Below are 9,207 nucleotides of genomic sequence, written 5' to 3'. Positions count from 1 at the left end.
TATTTCGAACAAATCTTGAAATTCGAAACTTCCCGTTATCCAATAAAAACCTAAGATTCCTAATAATAAACCAAAATCGCCTATCCGATTAGTTACAAACGCTTTTTGACAAGCGTTTGCCGCAACAGGTCGTGTGAACCAAAACCCTATTAATAGATAAGAACACATTCCAACCAATTCCCAAAAAATATAAATTTGTATCAAATTAGAACTAGTAACTAATCCCAACATTGAAGTATTGAATAAACTCATATAAGCAAAAAATCTCAAATATCCTTGATCATGAGACATATATAATTGTCACTATAAATAAGAACAAAAATTCCAACAGTAGTGATTAATATTGACATAATAGAGGTAAGTGAATCAATAAAGTAGCCAAACTCGAAAGAAAAATCATTATTGATGGTCCAAGACCATCCATATTGATAGATAGAACTTCTATTTATTTGCTGAATAGACAGATCGACCGAAAAAATCATAACTATACTTAACAATAAAATATTGGGAAAAGCCCACATACGACGAAGATTTTTTGTTGCCGTCGGAAAAAGTAGGAGTCCCATTCCTATTAAAATAGGAATTGGAAGTGGCACAAAAGGTATGATCCATGAATATTGATATGTATGCTCCATAAAAACTTTTTTCTTATTCTTTCTTAATTAATCGTTTCTGATTCACCGGCTCTTATCTCTTTTGATGGAAAGGGAGCAATAATACAATCAAGATATTACAAAGTTAACTGGAATTTTCTATTATTAATCTTTTAATCTTTCTCAAATATTTCAAAAATATTCAAATTTCGAAGTTAGAAGTAATCAAATGATATCACCGAGTTACTAATGGAAAAAAAAAATATTCTTTTTTTTTTTCAAAATTATGTATCCTTTAACAGATTAATTACGAGTCTCATTCGAATTTGATTGAAAATGAAAATTGGGCATACTCTCTCTTCGAGCTTGACCAATTACCAATTAATAGAAAAAAATTCAAGTTTGTTTTTTATTAGGTAAATAAAATGGTTTTTTTACATTTTTTTGTTTTGATGTATTTTTCGTGTATAAATGGAGATGTATAAATTATAAATGTAGGACGACAAAAAAAATAGGCAGAGATAGAGAAGGAAAGACTCTTTTTTACGTTTTTTTGATTTCATCAATTCAATTTATATATCATAATAGATCCTAATCTATCCTATAGATTTGAATGGAGATATAAAAAAGAAAGGTACCAATAAATTAAATACAAATTCTTCTTTTTTTCTGGATAGTGTATGGAATATAAATAAAAAAAGGTTATATCATATTTTTTTTTTTTTTTTTTTCTAGAATAGAAGCATTTTATGTTATTTTCCCATCTCTATTTAGTTCTTATGAAATTTATATAGTAGTATATAGATAATTATAATCTAGAAAATCTATTAATCTAGAAAATCTATAGGAATAGATAAATAATGACATAAAGACACCGATCATTTTGTTTTAAAAATAGATGTCTTTGACATCCAACTATAGCACTAAATAACCTTTTTTTTGAATGGCAGTTCCAAAAAAACGTACTTCTACATCAAAAAAGCGTATTCGAAAAAATGTTTGGAAAAAGAAAGGATATTGGGCGGCGTTGAAAGCTTTTTCATTATCGAGATCTATTTTTACGGGTAATTCAAAAAGTTTTTTTGTACGACAAATAATTTTTTTTTAATCTGAATTGGTTTAACTCGAATAAGATACAAAGGTTTTCTTTTTTGAATATCTTTTTTTTTTTCATTTCCGGGATGGGGATTCTCATTTTCCCCATCGCCCCATTTGGTATCTTAGTGTTATAATAATTTGTTATTTTTATAATATTCAATTTCAATTTATAATAATAAATAATTAAATAATTAAATAATAAAAATTTGTATATTTATACTATAGCTATATCGGAGCACATATATATAAGAGCTTTAACTGGGTTGTTGAAACTAATCCATTAAGTTTCAATTTTGTAACTTTATGAATCATTATTTCTCTGAATTACTATATATCCTTCCCTTGCTTTCAACCCAATTGAGAAAACTCCCTTTATAATTTAGTGGATATACAAATAATGTATCAATTTAAAATGATCTAAAAAAATTCTATGTTTGTATAAGAAGATGAATCAAGACATATTTTTAGAATTCGAAATTCGAAATACTTTTTTGAAGTATGGTACAATTATGACAGGAATCGAAACGCTTTTTATATAACGTAACGTGTACAACCCAATATCTAGTTGGTTTGATAAATCCTTAAAACGCAAAATCCTAACGATTAATACAAAGCTATGCAAATTACATAAATCTTTTGAAATCATTGGATGTGGTGCTGAAATTGTGATCTCTAAAAATAATATTTTTTCATTCATTTATTCATTCAATTGATAAGCATTTTTTTTTTTATAGATTCATAAAAATCATATAAAAGAATGAGAGATGAATCATTAAAAAATTAAAATGATAAAGAACATTTTTTTGTTGAATTCTATCTATGAATTGAAGTTACAACTAGTTAGTTTAGTTACAATAGAGGAGTTCTCTTTTAGGAAAACACAAACTATAAAATCTCTGTTGAAATAATTAAATATTAAATTAAATATTAAATAAAAAAAAGGATAATTAAATAAAACGATAAATAATAAAGATTCTTTTTGAACCTTCAAATTGCTATTTAAACGAGTTTTTATTCATCAATTTAAATTAAATGCTTCTTTTACATTTTACATTGAATTGACCCCTTCACCTTCAATCTCGACGATTGAATAAAAAATGGCTTATTATGATTTCGAGCAAGCCGCTATGGTGAAATCGGTAGACACGCTGCTCTTAGGAAGCAGTGCTAGAGCATCTCGGTTCGAGTCCGAGTAGCGGCATAGTATCTTCTAAAAGAGATAGAATAAGTCCTATAATGAATTTAATTCCTGATTTCCATTCCATAAAATCTAGAAACCCTCGCTTTTTTCAGAATTCTTATGATTTTTTCAACTTTAGAGCATATATTAACTCATATATCCTTTTCGGTCGTTTCAATTGTAATTACAATTCATTTTTTAACCTTATTCTTATTAGTCGATGAAGTCGTAGGACTATATGATTCATCAGAAAAGGGCATGATAGTTACCTTTTTCTGTATAACAGGATTATTAGTCACTCGTTGGATTTATTCAGGACATTTCCCATTAAGTGATTTATATGAATCATTAATCTTTCTTTCATGGGGTTTCTCCCTTATTCATATGGTTTACTATTTTAAAAAGCGTAAAAATGATTTAAGCGCAATAACCGCACCAAGTGTTATTTTTACCCAAGGCTTTGCCACTTCGGGTCTTTTAACCAAAATGCATCAATCCGCAATATTAGCGCCTGCTCTCCAATCCCAGTGGTTAATGATGCACGTAAGTATGATGGTATTAGGCTATGCAGCTCTTTTATGTGGATCATTATTATCAGTAGCTCTTCTAGTCATTACATTTCGAAAAGCCATAAAAATTATTGGTAAAAACAATAATTTATTAAATCAGTCATTTTCGTTTGGCGAAATCCAATACATGAATGAAAGAAGCAATGTTTTATTAAACACTTATTTTCTTTCTTCTAAAAATTTTTACAGGTATCAATTGACTCAACAATTGGATCGTTGGAGTTATCGTATTATTAGTCTCGGGTTTATCTTTTTAACCATAGGAATTCTTTCGGGAGCCGTATGGGCTAATGAGGCGTGGGGATCATATTGGAATTGGGACCCAAAGGAAACTTGGGCATTTATTACTTGGACCGTATTCGCGATTTATTTACATACCCGAACAAATAAAAATTTGGAAGGTGTAAATTCCGCACTTGTGGCTTCTATGGGATTTCTTATAATTTGGATATGCTATTTTGGGGTCAATCTATTAGGAATAGGTTTACATAGTTATGGTTCATTTACATTAACATCTAATTGAATTGAATAAAAAGGCTAAGCCTAACAAATACTAAGATAGGACAGCGTATATATAAGAAAACTTATTGTAAGCTGTCAAGAACCTTTTGAATCACTCCACTACTTGATTCAAAAGGTTCTAACAAAAGCCAAAGATGTCTGATTAAAATTCAATTTAATTCTTTTACCTTTTTTTACTTAACTTAAACTTAAGAGAAGAAAAAAGACTTCTTTCTTTTTTTTTTCACTGTACAACGAACAATTTTAAAAATCATAGGATTACTTTTTGATTTTTTGTTTTATTCATCAAAACTATCTATAAAAATAATTATATAGAATAGTTTCGACCTTCTCACCTGATAATGAGAGGACAAAATCCGGATAAATACCAATACCTATTACTGGTAGAAAGATAGAGATCGAAACAAATAACTCTCGTGGTCCAGAATCAAAAAAATAAGAACTTTGAGCATTAAATAGCTTGTATCCATAGAACATTTGACGTGACATAGATAATGAATAAATAGGAGTTAATATCATTCCAATTGACATTACGAAAGTAATTAGTATTTTTGGCATTAAAAAATATTTTTGGCTGGTAATTATTCCAAAAAAGACTATCAACTCTGCAACAAAACCACTCATGCCCGGTAATGCAAGAGAAGCCATCGATAAGATACTGAACATCGTAAATATTTTTGGAATCGGAATAGCCATTCCACCCATTTCGTCGAGATAAAAAAGACGCATTCTATCATAACTCGTTCCTGCCAAGAAAAAAAGTGCAGCACCGATAAATCCATGAGATATTATTTGTAAAATAGCTCCGTTGAGTCCCGTATCAGTTATAGAGCCAATTCCTATAATTATGAAACCCATATGAGATACGGAGGAATAGGCTATTCTTTTTTTTAAATTCCGTTGACCAAGAGATGTTGAAGCTGCATAAATTATTTGCATTGTACCCACTATTATCAACCAGGGAGAAAATATGGAATGAGCGTGGGGTAATAATTCCATATTGATGCGAACTAATCCATACGCTCCCATTTTTAATAAAATTCCGGCTAGAAGCATACAAGTACTGTAATGTGCCTCCCCATGGGTGTCTGGTAACCACGTATGTAAGGGTATAATCGGCGATTTGACAGCAAAAGCAATAAGAAATCCAATATAGAATATGATTTCCAGTGCGACAGGATACGATTGATTAGCTAATGTTTCAAAATTTAATGTTGGTTCATTAGAACCGTATAAACCGATACCCAAAACTCCTATTAATAAAAAAATGGAACCCCCCGCAGTGTACAAAATAAATTTTGTAGCCGAGTACAGACGTTTCTTTCCCCCCCACATGGATAGAAGTAGATAAACGGGAATTAATTCGAACTCCCACATGATGAAAAAAAGTAAAAGGTCTCGAGAAGAAAATGATCCTATTTGACCACTGTACATTGCTAGCATCAAGAAATGGAATAATCGCGAATCTCGAGTAACTGGCCAAGCCGCCAAAGTAGCTAAAGTAGTGATAAATCCTGTCAGTAAAATGGGCCCTATAGAAAGTCCATCTATTCCCAATCTCCAGTAAAAATCAAAAAAATTTATCCATTTATAATCTTCCTCCAGCTGGATTAATGGATCGTCCAATCGGAAATGATAACAAAATGCATAGGTTGTTAGAAGGAGTTCAAATATGCATATACACATAGTATACCACTTAATTAGCTTATTTCCTCTATGAGGAAGAAAGAAAATTAAAGAACCTGCAGATATTGGTAAAACTACAATTATTGTTAACCAAGGAAAATAATTCGTGGTAAAGACAAGATGCACTTGGACCAGAAAAACCCGTGCTCAAAAAAGATTTTTTTTGAGCACGGGTTTTTTCAGTAAAAAAAAAATAAAATGGATTCAAAATGTATTCAAGTGGGGTTTTCGGGAACGTATCAATAAGCTAGACCCATACTTCGAGTTGTTTCATGCCATAAATAAACTCGAACGCTCAAGAAATCTGTTGGACAAGCGGATTCACATCTCTTACAACCAACACAGTCTTCTGTTCTTGGAGCGGAAGCAATTTGCTTAGCTTTACATCCATCCCAAGGTATCATTTCTAACACATCGGTGGGGCAGGCTCGGACACATTGAGTACACCCTATACATGTATCATAAATTTTTACTGAATGTGACATGGGATCTATAATTTTTTGAACATCATAAAATTTCAATCTAGTAAACTTGTAAATGAATCATTATAGTTAAACACCAGATGAATCAACGATTTACCAGAAATTTTCTAATCAATTTCCTTCGGGATCAACTCATAAGAAAGGACCAAGATACTTTGATTTCTTACGTTTTCGAAAACATGATGTAGATTCCAACATATTGGACATGCTAATTCAAATTGGTGAATCTTATAATTTAATATTATTAATATTACTTATTCAACAAAGTTGATTGATTGATACGCGTTGATTTTCTGTTACGATAAATTGAGGAAACAATAGCTGATCCAATAGCTGCTTCAGCGGCTGCAATAGCTATAACAAAAATTGATAAAATATTTCCTTTTAATTGCCGACTATCAAAAAAATCAGAAAATGTTACAAAATTTATATTAACCGCATTCAGTATAAGTTCAAGACACATAAGGGCCCGAACCATATTTCGACTCGTGATCAATCCATAAATACCGATAGAAAATAAATAGGCACTCAAAACAAGTATATGTTCGAGCATCATTGACCAACTCCTTATCAATTTCGATTCATTTTAATATGAACAATAATTCAACGGATTTGATTGACTAGAATAGAATATAACAAAAAGAATATATTGGAAATATCTCGAATAAACGAATTTCTATTTTATATTTTATACACGAACAAGAATTCAAGGAAAATAGATGCGATAAGACAGAAAAAAGTTTAATTTGGATTGCTTGCTATTCCTAGTTAGAAAGATTTATTACTGACGAGCCACAGCAATTGCACCTATCAAAGCAACTAAAAGAATTAGTGAAATGAATTCAAATGGAAGAAAAAAATCTGTTGCTAAATGAATTCCAATTTGTTGACTATTACTTATCAAATCTTGTTCTATAATTTGGTTTGATCTTGTAGTCCAAATAATCCCGTACCATGATGTATCTAATATAGTAGTAATTAGCGAAACAAGAATACTTGTACAAATCAACGAAGTAAGGCCATTCCCAATGGTCCACAGATTAAAATTTTTATAATATTCTGAACCATTCATGAACATCACAGCAAATAGGATTAAAACATTTATGGCTCCCACATAAATAAGAAGCTGGGCAGCAGCTACAAAATGAGAATTTGAGAGAATATAGAATAAGGATATACAAACAAGAACCAATCCCAATGAAAAGGCAGAAAAAATTGGATTGGTAAGTAATACCACTCCCAGGCCCCCTAATATAAGACCCGATCCCAGAAAAACTAAAAGAAAATCGTGTATTGGTCCAGGCAAATCCATTATATGTAAAATAAGAGATAAATAAATCGAAATGCTTTTCATGATCTTATTGACCCGACCAGGAATTTTTTTTTTATGATACGTTCCTAATTGAATAAAATCCTAATCTATTAGGTGTGAATTGATCTAAGTACAATTATTGTTTCGTTTTTAATTCTTTTTTTTTGTTCGGTTCGAAAGGGTATTTTGTTTTTTGAAACTATATATTTCGAAATAATTACGAATATATTAATAGATTTTCAAGAAAAATGAATTCGAAATTCTTATCAACCAGTTAATTTGTAATTGAATTTTTATTTATTGACCAAACAAAGAGTAAAGGCCTCATTCTTTTAAGTCAAACCAAATATTCTTTTAACTTAAACCAAAACGGAACCTTAAAAGAATTGGAAATTTCTCTTTAATAGAATAGGAGGTTTACTTACTCAGTTTTTCTTTGAGGCGAATTCAAAATTGTTCGAATTGTATAATCGTCAATTACTGACATTGGTAAACGGCCCAAAGCAATTTGATTATAATTCAATTCGTGACGGTCGTAAGTAGAAAGTTCATATTCTTCAGTCATTGATAAACAATTTGTTGGACAATACTCAACGCAGTTACCACAAAATATACAAATTCCGAAATCAATACTGTAATTAAGCAATCGTTTTTTTCTAATATCCGTTTCAAATTTCCAATCAACAACAGGCAGATCTATAGGGCATACACGAACACATACTTCACAAGCAATGCATTTATCAAATTCAAAATGGATTCGCCCACGGAAACGCTCTGATGCGATTAATTTTTCATAAGGGTATTGAATAGTTACAGGTAAACGATTTGCGTGGGATAAGGTAATCATGAAACCTTGACCAATGTACCTTGCTGCTCGGACTGTTTGGTGGCCATAATTCATGAACCCAGTTACCATAGGGAACATATCGTGAATATCTATGAATAATTTTATGTTTGTTTCTTTCTCTTGTTTGAACCAAGTCATGAATCTCGTATTCTTTTTTTCTTTACAGTGAAAGAAGTTGGAAAGAAGTTGTTAATAATAGATTACCGAGAGAAATGGGTAAAAGAAATTTCCATCCAAGATTTAATAATTGGTCCATTCTTAACCTAGGTAAAGTCCATCTTGTTGCGATAGAAATAAACAAAAACAAATAAGTTTTAGCTAATGTAATAAAGATACCAATTGTCGTTCCAAAGATTCCATTCATTTTATTTATTTCAAATAGCTCAGGGACGAATACGTACGGAATGGAAATATTCCAACCCCCCAAGTAAAGAACTGTTACAAATAAGGAAGAAAGTAATAGATTTAGATAGGAAGCAACATAAAATAAACCAAATTTGATACCCGAATATTCGGTTTGATACCCTGCTACTAATTCTTCCTCGGCTTCTGGTAAATCAAAAGGTAATCTCTCACATTCTGCTAGAGAAGAAATTAGAAAAACGATAAACCCTATTGGCTGACGCCACAAATTCCATCCCCAAACCCCATATTTTGATTGCGCCTCAACTATATCAACTGTACTTGAGCTGTTAGATAATTATAGTCGATGATAACATCACTGTTCCCATCGCTAGTCCAAAACCGTACATGAGGTTTTCAACTCATACGGCTCCTCGTGGGTCACAAATAAATTTAAGGACCGAATCAGTATTATTTCTCTTCGTATGGTTGTAGAATAGATAGAGAAAAAATGGATTGGAAGGTCCAAAATTATACCAATGGAATTCTGTCTGCTATATTATGAAGAATAAAAAA

The sequence above is a fragment of the Durio zibethinus genome, unplaced genomic scaffold (assembly GCF_047325235.1).
Source record: "Durio zibethinus cultivar Kanyao isolate XHJ-2024 unplaced genomic scaffold, ASM4732523v1 HiC_scaffold_3, whole genome shotgun sequence".
Lineage (NCBI taxonomy): Eukaryota > Viridiplantae > Streptophyta > Magnoliopsida > Malvales > Malvaceae > Durio > Durio zibethinus.
The sequence above is the reverse complement of the archived record's forward strand: the minus strand, read 5'-3'. Positions refer to the sequence as shown.